The sequence below is a fragment of the Hippoglossus hippoglossus genome, chromosome 16, assembly GCF_009819705.1.
Source record: "Hippoglossus hippoglossus isolate fHipHip1 chromosome 16, fHipHip1.pri, whole genome shotgun sequence".
NCBI lineage: Eukaryota > Metazoa > Chordata > Actinopteri > Pleuronectiformes > Pleuronectidae > Hippoglossus > Hippoglossus hippoglossus.
Window position 1 is genome coordinate 8178464 of NC_047166.1, and position 13233 is coordinate 8191696.

The following is a 13233-nucleotide window of genomic DNA, read 5'->3' on the forward strand; positions in this document are numbered from 1 at the left end:
ATCTGAAAAACAATCAGCATCAAGAAACAATCTGGGTTACGCGTCAGATAAACGTCTGAAAGTTTGTTATTATTTACAGATACAGCGTTGCACGTTTCACTTCACGAATCTTACAACAAATTGCTCTTGCACATAAGAAAGTCTAGTTTACAGCTGTGCAACCAGTCAAAAGAATTCACAAATTTAAACTACTTGTCTTTCTGTTTTCTTTTTCACAATGAAGAACCAAACCGTTATTAATAAATTGTATTTGTGTGATCAATAGTTTGCATGACCTTTGTCCCATTTGAGGGACTAAAATTGCAAAAGAGAAATTAATTCATCGCATTCCTCAAAGCAACAAGCGGTTACCCTGAGATTGCACTTATTGCCACCAAGTGGATTATGGACTTTACACAGAGTAACCCTTGATTAAATGTAGCACCATGTTCAATAGAGCCCCTGCCCTTCACATCCGTTAATGCTTTTATTTTAACCCCATAACAGCGATAAACGTCGGTGCGACCATAAAGCCCATGAGGAATGATTGGAGCCATTGACTGTACTGTCAAATACTCAGTGGATGGGGACTAACTCCGCAGGGCCCTTTATGAGCGCTCCATCCCCCCGGTGGAACCATCCCCACTGACGATAATGAACCTGTTAAAGCCTCTATAAATATTGGCTCCCGTGCTTAGTGGTCGTTTGAATACCTCCGAAATAGAGCACGGTTTGCAAACAAGTGGCTGGGCGTTGGAGGTGGTGCAGCTAATACCTAATCAATGGAGGGATGCTCCCTTGCAGTGGGTCCGCACAAACACCCTGATTCATGCAGAGGCTGCGGATATAATGTGGTTTAGAATAAGCACAAAACTCCGGTATTGATTAACAAATTATCAGTGTCTATTGGAGGTTCTTTCAGAGGAGGACTTGAAGACTGCAGGGACGAAGGGCTATTTAGGAAAAAAAAACATCAAGACTGCAGTGGAGGGTAAACATCTTCCTACCAGCTTTAGTGAGGAATTCACACTTAATAACTTTGACGGCAGGACCAGTGCCACCATGTTGAGCGCTGGTGTTACAGATTAGATCTGAGTCCAGGTTCTCCCAGGAAATCCAAACCCTAAATCCATCCGGTCCATGATGAAGGGAGAAATTTAGGTTTACGGAGTTTTAAGCAAGGCTGTTCTGCTACAGCTCAATTGCTTTAAAAAGAACAACAAAGAATTTAAATACTTAACTTTGTTATTGGAAAATTGAGATCTATACAGTGTATTCACAGACATAGCCTGTGCCGCCATGACACTCCAAGGATGAGTCCATGTGATTTGTGACAGGGGAAAAAATTCTCTACACTTTTCTTTAAAAAAGGAGAAAATCTCAACAGGCCGCTCATCAGTTGCATTTTGGATAATTTGTAAGTATCTAATAAATGCAATAAATAATAAATCTTGTCAAAAAAGAGGAGAAAAGCTGCATCTTGTGTTGTGCTGAACTCTCACTGGCAATCGACAAATCACTGTGGCTTTTTAAGGAATAACGTATCAGCTGAGGTTGAAAACAATGTATCTCCACACTCAAACATTTCTTTAAAATTCAAATGTATACTAGCTCATGTGATGCAAGATTATCTTTGGGTTCAGTCACATTTAACAGCCAGATCACGGAGTCTTGTTTAGAACCTATAGTTAAAAACGGCAGTATATATTTTGTCACGTCAGTTAATGTTGATTTGACACTCTCAGTACTTTGCAAACCATTTGTTCTAATAATTTATTTCACTGTATAAAAGCTGTATAATAGTACTATTATTATACTGTCAGCAGCAGTGTTACACTGTACCGTCACCGGCTGACATTTTTCCCGTGTAGCCGCATGGATAGAACACACACAGATGACATGAAGAGTTGTATAAATTCACGCTTCACATTGGATTTTGATTTATAAATGAGGAAAAAAAACTGCTGCCGCCATCTCAGTTTAACAAGGGATGTTTTTTACCGTGCGCGACATGAACTTGAAATCAATGAAAAGGTCATGCTGACAGCATCCATGGGAGGCTTTGGACACATTGTGCGAAGGGGAGATGATTCTTGAATTGGGGAGCGTGGGAGAAGCGGTTTTACAGTTTTAACAATTTCAGGGTGAGCAGGATTTAATTAGTTTTGACGAGTCGATATCTGAGAATATAAAAGCATCAACCTGAATTCAAAGACTGGTATGGAAGTGATCTTAGAATGTTGGCATAATAAAACTGCACAAGTCACGGTGTAAAATAATTATAGACAGCAAACTGCTCAAGGATGTTATCCGTCGTGAAAGAGCCCATCTGACCTTGACCTCTCGGGTACACTAGCTTGTTTGGTTAGTGACATGAACGCAACATGGAGCTCGCAAAGCCTGCTCAACCAAACATTGCGAGTTCACAAAGTCGGTCTCCCTTTCCGTATCAAAGCAGCAGCTCCGAGTGTATTTCAGCCGGACATCAAAGATCTGTGTCTCCCTTCTGTGCTCTGTGTGTTTGGGATGGAGTCCTTCACAATCACAAAGACCGAGTGGACCACCCCGGGCAAGATATGATGCTGGGTGAAATTCTCTTTCATCACAGCAACCAAAAGTTAAATTAGCCCAGATTTGATATGATCGATGGACAATAAAGAAGGTGTTTTTGCACCATGATGCACAATGGATGTTCTGTATGTCTTCAACTAAAGCAGCTAACATTGTTTCTGCTGAAATCAGATTTACTGCAAATGATTAAGGACGTGGGGATGCACCTAAATGTATAACTGAGTACATGACACTATCACTGCATGGCTATGCTCCCCTTAACGCATACAGAGGTAACAAATCACAGCATGAATAGGCAATAAGTAATAAAATACTGACACGTGTCCTAGTGCATGCACGTGTACGCGCACCGCCACCTGTAACGTTTAGAGTTGGATAACTTTTTGAAGTGAATAACCTCAGTCCCCCAAGTTCGAGCTCCACTTCCCCGACCGCTCTCACACTTTCCCTCTCACGTTTGTCTCCCATCAGCCCTTCTTCCTTTTCTCGTCTGCGTCCCTGAGGCTGGAGCAGGACGCATACATCGCAAATGCGAAGCACAAACACGTTTTCACACTATCACACAGAAACCTGTTAGGAATTGTTGCAGATCTATTTGCAGGGAGACGCACTGCGTACTCGACAACTCTCCAGCGCACCAGCGCGCGCACACACCGCCTGTACATCAATCAATTTCTGCAAGAGGCGCACACGTCTCCATCTCGCCAAAGTGCATTAAAGCCTGTTTCGTATGAGGATCTTAATCCGGATTCATGTCTTAATTATGAATGCCACTTGTCGGTAACAGAATAGGCAGGATGCTTACCTTCACCGATGCATTGACCTGACCAGTAGCTCCCACTTGGGTCGCTGGGAATCCTGTGGACGTGCGCAGAGGACTGATGGTAACCGGGGCAATTTAACAGGTCGGACCGCGCATCCTTCCTCCAGCAGGAAACTACACTGGTGAAGAGTTACACTGGCGGGATCTATGAGCAGCGTCGTGGAGGGACAGTAGGACGATCAGGACGCGGGAGACGGAGCGGCGCAGCGCGCAGGACAAAAGTTGTCCACGGACCAACAAAAAAAAAAAGTTGTCAGGAAAAGCAGGGACTCCGCTGCAACCTGTAATCGTCCTAAAGTGGCGTGATGTAGTTTACATTAGGAAAGAAAGCAAACTCTAAAACAGGCAAACGCAGGCAGGTGTGAGCGTGCAGGGGAGAGATCCGGGCGCAGGGAGGGATGAGAGGAGGAAGAGCGCTCACAGAGTGGGAGAGAGAGGGAGAGAAGGGGGAGGTAAAACAGAAGGTGCTGAGCCTGAACCTCCACCTCACATCAGCCCGACTTCAAGTTTTCTATCAGCTGCGGGACTTGTGTTTACGAGACAGCAAAATTGACCTGCACAGTGAGGAGAGCGCACAAAGCAAAAGAAATATATGTAGACGGCTGGTGGCCAGAGAGCGGATCGATCCGGTTATAATTTTGTCCAAAGTCGGGGGGGGGGGAGAATAAAGTTCATGGAGGAATGAAATTTGAAAACAGATGGCGAATCCCGTCGCCTCTAAATAAGATTCGATCTTTGGGAATGGAGTGTAGATAATATTTGGTTGGACGTTTGATGAAAATGACGGATTTTTCATTTTGGACAGGTGGGGGTACACGGAGAGAGTGGGGGGAGGAGGGGTGTGTGGAGGTGATGGGGGGTGGATATGATGTGTCGAGGGACAGAAACTAAACTTGGGGGAGAGTGCGAGAAGAGGACGCAGTGTTTTACCCCCCCCCCTTTCAGATTTCATCCAAAAAGGACCTCATCCCCATCCAAGGATCTCATCCCCGTTCCCCATTTGCGCCCAGTGCGCACACAAGTCACAAACACACACACACACACGCGCGCGCACACACCTCCCCTCACTTTTCTCCAGCTCACCCCGCAAAGGGGGGGCAGTCGGTGGAGGGGGAGGAAAAGGAGAGAAAACAAGAATACCAAATAAATGAGAAATTTTCGTACAGGCCCCGCTTCCGTGCGTTCCATGCTAGCAATAACAATTAAATATCGACCGCTTTCCCGGCCAGAGAGAACCTGAGATACCCAGAGACTGCCAAGTACCGAGACCCCCCCCCCTCACCACCACCATCCACCCCACCTTACCCCTCCCTCCCCACCTTCCACATATGCACTCACTCACTCACTCACTCTGTGCTCCTTTTCTCGTCATCCCCTCCCTATATACCTCTTTTCCTTCTAATCCAAGTCCATCAAGCCAATCTCTTCTAATTTGGTGTATCTCATTTCTCTTGATTCCATCCCACAGCCCATTTCGGCTCCACTTTTATCATTGCTGATTTGGGGTTGGGGTGGGTGGGTGGGGGGTGTGGCCTCGCCGACGCACTCCCATTTTCTCTCCGCGCAAAGAGGACTTCCTCACACCATGCATGTTAGTTTATCAAAATCAATTATGGGATTGAGATTCACGTTGCCTTTCCCCCTGGATGTTAAAACACACGCTCATTGGAGCTTTATTGGCACAGTCTGTTTCAGCCCTCACTGACGATGGACGTGTCCTTTCCAGCACATGCATGTGTGTGTCTGCTTTGCAACACTACATGCCCACAAAGACATTTATCGGACCCAGCGTTGTGTTATTAAATATGCTGCGTTTAAAAAGGGAGCACAAACGCAGGTATAAATGTGTCGGAAATGATCACAAAGGTTATACAGTTGTGTCAACCAGTCTGACTGAAGACATTCATCGGCACGACAGTACAACTGTTCTAAGATCCAGTTACAGCCTCCTGCACTGAACTATTAGGGCAGTATTTTCTTCTCTGATGAATGAAATCTGGGTACTTTTCTGAGTTATCCGAGAATCATTGTAAATGTTCCGGAGGTCACAACCAACTGAACTGAAGAAGTTAATATGACGAATGGCATGCTTTTGGCTATGAGTTGCTATATAATGACAAATGGGTTGAGCTGCTAAGATCCAGTGAATCTGTGAGAACCATTTACTGGATTGCATTGTTTTCCTTTATGAACAGATTTTCCTTTTTATCATGGATGAATCCATGTTTGGCATTTTATCTGCGAAACATTTAAGGCTCATTGTAAAACAATGGTGAGTGAGCTATAATTTGGAGGACAAAAAAGATGTTTCAGAGGCTGATCACAGCTATGAAAACTAAAGAAATGAACATGATTGACTGAGGTGTTATAAAATGGCTGGTCCACGTGACCCTGAGGGAAAGCTTGGCTTCGTACTGGCCTGTTTGGTTTCTTTCATGACACTCCTTCATTGTGGATGTGTGGATTCTTTGCATTTTATCTTGTGACACTTAGTATTATCAGATGTAATCTAGATAGTAAAATCTGGATCACGTCTGTGTCCACGAATCTCTTCTCACGTGACGTCTTTCCAGCAAATCCTCCTTGTGGTGATGAATGTAAATATGGACCCCTGTTATGTCTGTATTTACGCATCTCCTTTCATGCGATGTCTTTTCAGCCAATCATGCTTGTGATGATGAACGTGACCATCAAGTGGTGAGCTTGTCCTTCCTGTCTCATGTTTCAAAGTAAGAGCCTTGTGTCTTGAAAAAACGTTGGTATTGAGCGCCCTATCCTTACTCTGGTCGCGTACGCAAATTTTCCTCAAATTACGATAATTTTAAGCTTCTGGTACAATACTTCAACATTTTTCATCTGGCAACACTGGACATGAACCTTGGTTTGGACCATGGTTTGGACTTTCAGGTGTGAAAACACCATAAAAGTTCATGAGCATCGGAAATGAATCCTTGTGCAATATGCTGACCTACGATGAGGGGAACAATGAGTCTGGGGGTTTGAGTCTTGAGACCACAAGACAAACAGGTGAACTCCATTCCTCTCCAACAACCTCCTCTTGTTGATTGACGGGGCCCCTGGATTTGTGCAGCTCGTGACAGGACTGCCAGAGGAGTGGCATCATCATGGACTTACAAGTCCTGAGCACGCCGGGGCCAACTTTCCAAACGAATTGCACAACTATCAAAAGTTTCTCCATCATTGTCGTTGTGTCTTCTCTCTCACTCTCTCTTTATATTTTTTTCCGCCTCAGAACTTCTCCCTGCTCGCACCCAAGCCATTCAATTTCTATTTATTTCACCCCCCCCCACACCTCCTCCGCTCCTGGAGCTCTCCCGCCCCCGCCGCCACCAACACCTCCTCCCGGTCTCCCCCATCCTCCCTCGCATCTCTCCCCCTTTCACACCTCCTCGCGTCGCTATTAAAACCCATTCTCCCCCTGTTGTCGCCCTAATTCTCCTCTCTCCGTCCCGCCGTCTTTTCCCTTTCTCCCCCTCGTACTTCCCTCCACCTCGTTATCTCCCCCGTTTGACTTTAATTAGTTAATGCATTAATTATCTACGCCCCAATACCTGCACCATTAACATAGCCTCTCCTCCCCGTGGCTCCCCTCTCTGCCTCACCCCGAGGCCTCTGGGCTGGAGATGCTTTATGGACACAGGGCGCAACGACGCACACGCACAGACACACACAACCGCTCTCTCCCCTTTCCTCCCTTTTTTTTATTTTTTTTTTACCCCATGCCTCTTTTTCACTCTATTTCTCGCTCTTCCACTCTTTGCCCCCTACCTATTTCCCCCCAAGTCATCTCTCTCCCCCCGTCTATCTTTCTTCTGCCCCCCTATACTCTCCTCTTTCTCTCCCCGTGCCTTGCAGTCGCCTCTGCCGGCTGGTCTCTCTCCCCGGCGACGGAATTATGAAAAATGCGCCCATCGACAGAGCGCCTCAGCTTCGATTAGCCGAGATGGGACATGACAGGCCGCGATCAATACTTATACCGTCCTATAACGTGTCAACTAATGAATCAATCTCGGCTAAATTTTCCATTTTTCAAAAGCCGACGCGAGAGACTGGAATATCCTCTTTTGTAAAGATATTATTATCGATTTCGTCGGCAATTTGACATCGGGGGTAGTTAATTCCACTCTAGAATAAAATTGAAAACACTTGAGATTGAAGTGAGAGAGGGAGAGAGGGAGTGAGAGAGAGAGGGAGGGGAGGGGAGGGGAGGGAGGCAAGGGCAGGCAGGAGGGGAGGGGGAGACGGCTGTTGACTTGATAAAAGAGAATGGGAAGATGGAAGGAAGGGGAAAAGGGGGTAGGAGGAAGAGATACTAGTGGTGGTGCTGCAGAGACAGCAGCAGTATATCTATTTATCCATCTTTCTATCTGAGATAGACAATACTAAAACAACCTAAAACACACGCAATTCAATATATCCCTGCATTAATAGGGCTGCACCATTGTAGTTAAAAAGTCATACTGCATTTATTGTGGATAATATAAAAAAAATAGTATTTTGCTTATGAATGCTTGGGTATCAAAGAAAATGCAGAGATTAGTGACAAATGTTGAAATTTGTACAGAATGTCTGTTTATTACAGAGAACTCTAAGTATCGAGCTGAGAAATGTTTGCAGAATAAGGTGAGTTAACTTGCGATGCTGGAAACCCCTAACATTTTTTTGTTTTTATTTTCATTAAGTAAAATGCAGCCTTTTGCGGTTATATAATTGCACAGGCTAACATCGTGATTGCGATGAGATGAATCGTGCAGCACTCACACCTACTACACTTGCTAGTCTGTTTTTTTTTTTGTTGCAACTGTGTCACGGAGGCGTCGAAATACTCTGGTAATATTTAATGGGTTAGTTCCTGACTCCTGTTCTTGTTTCCACCCCCTGGATTTAGATACATAAAGAAAACATGCTGCTCTGGCTGTTGCATTCCGATAATTCCTTCCTGAGACAACAGTCATATATGTTCAGTCAAATGAAACCAAAGTTGATGAACTAGTCATCATTTGAGAAAACTTCAAATATCCTCACAGACATATGCACCTTCTTCATCGGCACGCCAACAAAAACACAAGTTGTGATAGCAGCACCATTTGTGAGGTATCCGTGCACACACATGCACATGCATGGATGTGTGTGTGTGCCAGGCGACACAACAGAGAGTCAGCACGTGTGTCAGAGTGAAATATAGATGGAGGAGGCCGGTGTGTGTGGGGGTCAGCGAGGTGCAGTGTAACTGTCGACAATCACAGCCTTATTTACCTGTCAAAAACACTATCATCCCACACAGCCCCAGCCAAGCAATTTCTCCTGTCTCTTCCTCCCTCCTCTCCTCTCCCTCACTCTCTTTCTCTCCCTCTCTCTCTACCTCCAATTACAACCTAGAGGGCTATTTCTCTCCAGGACAAAAACACTACCCACAAGCCCTCCCTCTTCTTTCCGATAGCCCCTTCTCTCTCTCTCTCTCTCTCCCCATCGTTTCTACCCTTCTCTCTTGCTCTCTCCTTTTTTTTTCTCCATTCCCCCCTTTCTTTTCCTCTGCTGAGAGTTGGAGAGTGGAAATGAACAAGCTGTAAACACACACCACTTATCCCAGTGTATGCTGTTGTGTGTTTGTTGGCGAAGCGAAGGCTGATGTATATGAGGCCCGGAGGTTTGGGGCTACCTTACCAGACGGAGAGACGTGAAATAAAGATGCACCGCAGGTTGAAAAGCAGTTTGATCAATGCACCGCTGGTCACTCATTACAGCCTCCTTATCTAAAACTGCAACTGCTGAAATGTCCACAGTTACAGTTGAATTTTTATACAGACTGTAGAAGAACTCTTGTGATGTCTGCTTTCTAATACTGTTTACAAGGCCCTGCTGGCCTCAAAGGATACTGCTGTCAATGTGAGCTTTTCTCATTGATGCCAAATTCCAAATAAAAGAACAAAACCAAAATTGATATATCCTAACAAACATTGCTTTTAGCCAAAGTCTGATCTAGCTTTTCTCTTTGTGCAACACTTTCATTGCAGTGCGAACACTATAAAAAACACAGAAATGAGCCACTAAATATATATAAATCCATCCGTCAAAATAGTCCACGACAAAAACTTTTTACTACAGTTTCAGTTGCATTTGCTAAAATAAAAAAAAGGACTCAGCTGTTTTAAGAAATCACGGAAAAACGAAGCCGTTTATTCAGAGTTCAGATGAATGGGATTTGTGCTAAGTACACATCCAAAGAAGTGAAGTCAAAGATGATTAAGAAATTGACTCATACATCATGTAGTAGTATGATTATGTTGACATTGAGAACAAATATAGTATTAAATACCACTTACCTCTGCCGCATGCTAATGCCCGATCTCATCACGTTGAAGAAACAAAATGAAATTCCTGGATCCACCTCTTTATTTGGATCCACTCCAAATTGTAATGGGTTCTTCCTTGGGGTCATGCCCCCCCCTCCACAAAACATATATATCAGTAAAATAAGACAATCAGTCCAAAACACTTTGGTGCTGAACCCCTTTGAACTTGGTGTTGGTCCTAAAGTGGACATCTTCCCAAAAAGGGATCTTTCATATTCATTGAATCCATTGTTTATGGTATTGTTTAACTTGAGCTGATTTCAGAAATGTATCAACCGTAATGTTGAAGGAAAATCTGATGTATATCCAGACTGACACTGTGGTGGGAGCAGCGCTAAACTAAATATGATTTTGTGTTCATAACTGTGGGGTGTATATATATATATATATGTGTGTGTATGTACAATTTCACAGCAACTGTCATTTGATCCAGTAACATATCAGATTGATTAAGTATGTCAATGGGCTGACTAACAGACAGTGACAGACAGGAGCGACTGTCCTGCTGCCAGATTGAAAAGCCACTATAGGAGGAATTTTGCTGATACATGACTCTGGCGGATACTTGTGTGGCCTTTTATTTCCTGAAACAAGTCTTGATGCATGTGACTGAAACACACACACACGCACAAACACACACACACACAGACTGGTCGCAGTCCCCTGTCCGTCTTCCTGACTGGCTCTGTGAAAAGGCCATCTGACAAAGCCATTAACAGGGCGGTGTAATACCTGTGTCTGCAGTGAGCTGCGTGACACAAAAAGACATTTATGGGCACTGCCATGACAGGAGAAGCACGGCGACATCTGACTGACCGGATTGCAAGCTGGCTGACAGATAACGGCAGACAGAGACACTGACACCACTGAGACAGTGATGGAGACGGGAGACGGGACCTGAATCATGTCAGAGGGAGTGAAGGAGGATTCACATGTGCGACACGGCTGCTGGATGGCTACACATGGGAAGATGTCAGCGGAAAGCCATTCGCTGTATTGACACCTCGGTGCCAAAGTTTTTCAAATCTATCAAAACGGGGCGAGATTTTTACACAGCCGGGGTCAACTCTGAGCACACGAGGGTTACGGCTAACGGACCACTGAGTGTTGTATTTGGAAATTTCACCCCAAAAAAAAGGATTTTCATTATCAATAAATGTAGCACTCTGCCGTAAATTATGGGGAATTTAGATGTCATTTTATGATTCAGGCAGAAAATGGAAACATCACTATAAAGAGTAAAAGAGCGACCGGGAAAGTAAGACGAAAAAGAAAGTCTGAGCATAAATGTAAAGAGGGAGACAAAGCATGAGAGGAAGAGAAAGAAAAGAATGATGCCGAAATGAGAGTGTGTGTGCATGTGTGTGTGATGGTGTGTGCAGCCAGGGCAGCAGGCAGAGGCAGCTAAGCAGAACCAGCCAGCCCTCACAAACCAATCAGGCCTTCATTAGGCTGGGCGGGAGGGATCGATGGCCAGCCCGCATCAATTAAACAGCACCCATACCACACTATACACACACATACACCTATTATATACACAACCATCATCACCATGTACACACACTCACTCACAATTTATACACACACCTTTTCGGCTACACATATTGAAACTATTAAAAAGATAAGCAATAGATAAGTCTGAATCGTACATATTTTCCATACCTATTCTTCACACTGTTGTAACATTATACACTATGTACATACACGTGGTTTTTCTTGTTAGACAAATCTTCACTCTAACAGGCTAATGTTAGGAATATTCCTTGACATCTCAAGCTATATAAACCTTTCCTCACCTTTCGCGCCACATTCAAACACAAAATGAGCAAAAAATAAAAGCTATTGTTATTTTTTATAAACCACCTTGAATCAAAGAGAGAATTAAAATGGTCCCTGCCTTGAAGACACTGAAAAGCACTGAAAGAAAGAATAGACTTTTAAGAGCACTTTCCAAACTGCGATCACACTGTATCCTGTCCATTCGCTCTCTCACCCTTGACATACACTCACAACATCGATAACACCCAATTACACACACGCTCACACACGGTGGGTCCTGAAAACACACAATTACACAAGCTCCGGACACACTTTTTATCAACACTCAATTACACACGCGCATAAATCACTGACGCGCCGCGCAGCCACGAGTGCATAACTGCAGAGACTGCAGCGTGAGGGATGGATCATTTTCTTTAGTCATTGCTTTCACAATTAAGTCAAAATAATATGTAGGTATAACAACAGGACAGGCTACAGATCGTTTATAGTGGATAGACACCGTTTTGTCATTTTTGTTGTGGTATGGTTTTGGTTTTCAGAACAAAATGAAGCAGCACTTTGGTGTCCCAGTACCAAAGTTCTAATGAAATTGAGATTCACCTTCTGAGAGCATTTCCAAAATGCAGGAGTTTACATTGTTACCTCACAACTGGAAGGTGTTGTGAATTTCTACCCTGGTGGAGTTTGTCTGTGTTCTCCCCATGTGTTTTCCCTGAGTGTCCCATTTTCCTCTTACAATCCAAAATAGACTGGTCGTACTGTTTTCATACACGCACTGGAATTTTCCTTTCACATATGAAGAATGCAGCAGGAGATTATCTGGGTCAGACAAGTTCAGTGCATGTCTGAATGCAGCTCTACTGACCCACTGTAGTCAAATCGTTTGTGTGAATATACTTGACCAGTAAAGTTGATTTTGAATCCTTCTTTTAATCACTAAATACATGGATTTACCAGAGAACACAGCTAAGCCTGACTTTATAATCGTCGCTGATGTTGAAAGCTTGTTCACATTAGTAATGTGTTTAAACTGAGTTTAAACTTTCAATAACAATGAACTGAAATAAGTGAAATCAGACAAAGTCCATTTTTGTAATTTATTAGTCAAACATTTCAATCATATATGTGAATATCTGTGGTTTATAAGGTCAGATAAAGAATGGACATTAATAATTCCTTAGGGGTATTGCAAATGTCACTGTCTAATATATAATCAATCAATAATGGAATTATAACTGCTGTATCCAATTGAATGCATAGGCCCATCGCAAATTATTGAGGACACAAAAATATGGGATTAAATACAGTATTTTATACAAATGCTTTTACAAATCCTCCATTGATTTCTATTCATGTGACGGAAGCCTACCATTATGTTTGAAGTGATTTTCCTTGATGTTGAATTTGATGCTCAACTGTAATAAAACTGAGTTTATTATTTAATCTAGATTTATAATAAAGTTTAACACCAGCCAGGTATAGATAAGGTATAGGGCCCCTTCCTTGACAGAAGTTTCTCCCCTTAAACAGCCGCTGTGCTGCGGCAAAAACGCTGTGGTAAAAATATTCAACTCCAAAATAAATGTGTCTGTATTGGGCGATTACCGGGCCACGCTTCCTGAGCCCCACGCGTCACCTGCTCGCCGTGGCATTGACACGTCAGTCTCCCGCGGCTAACGCAATGTGACAGTGTTGAGATTATAA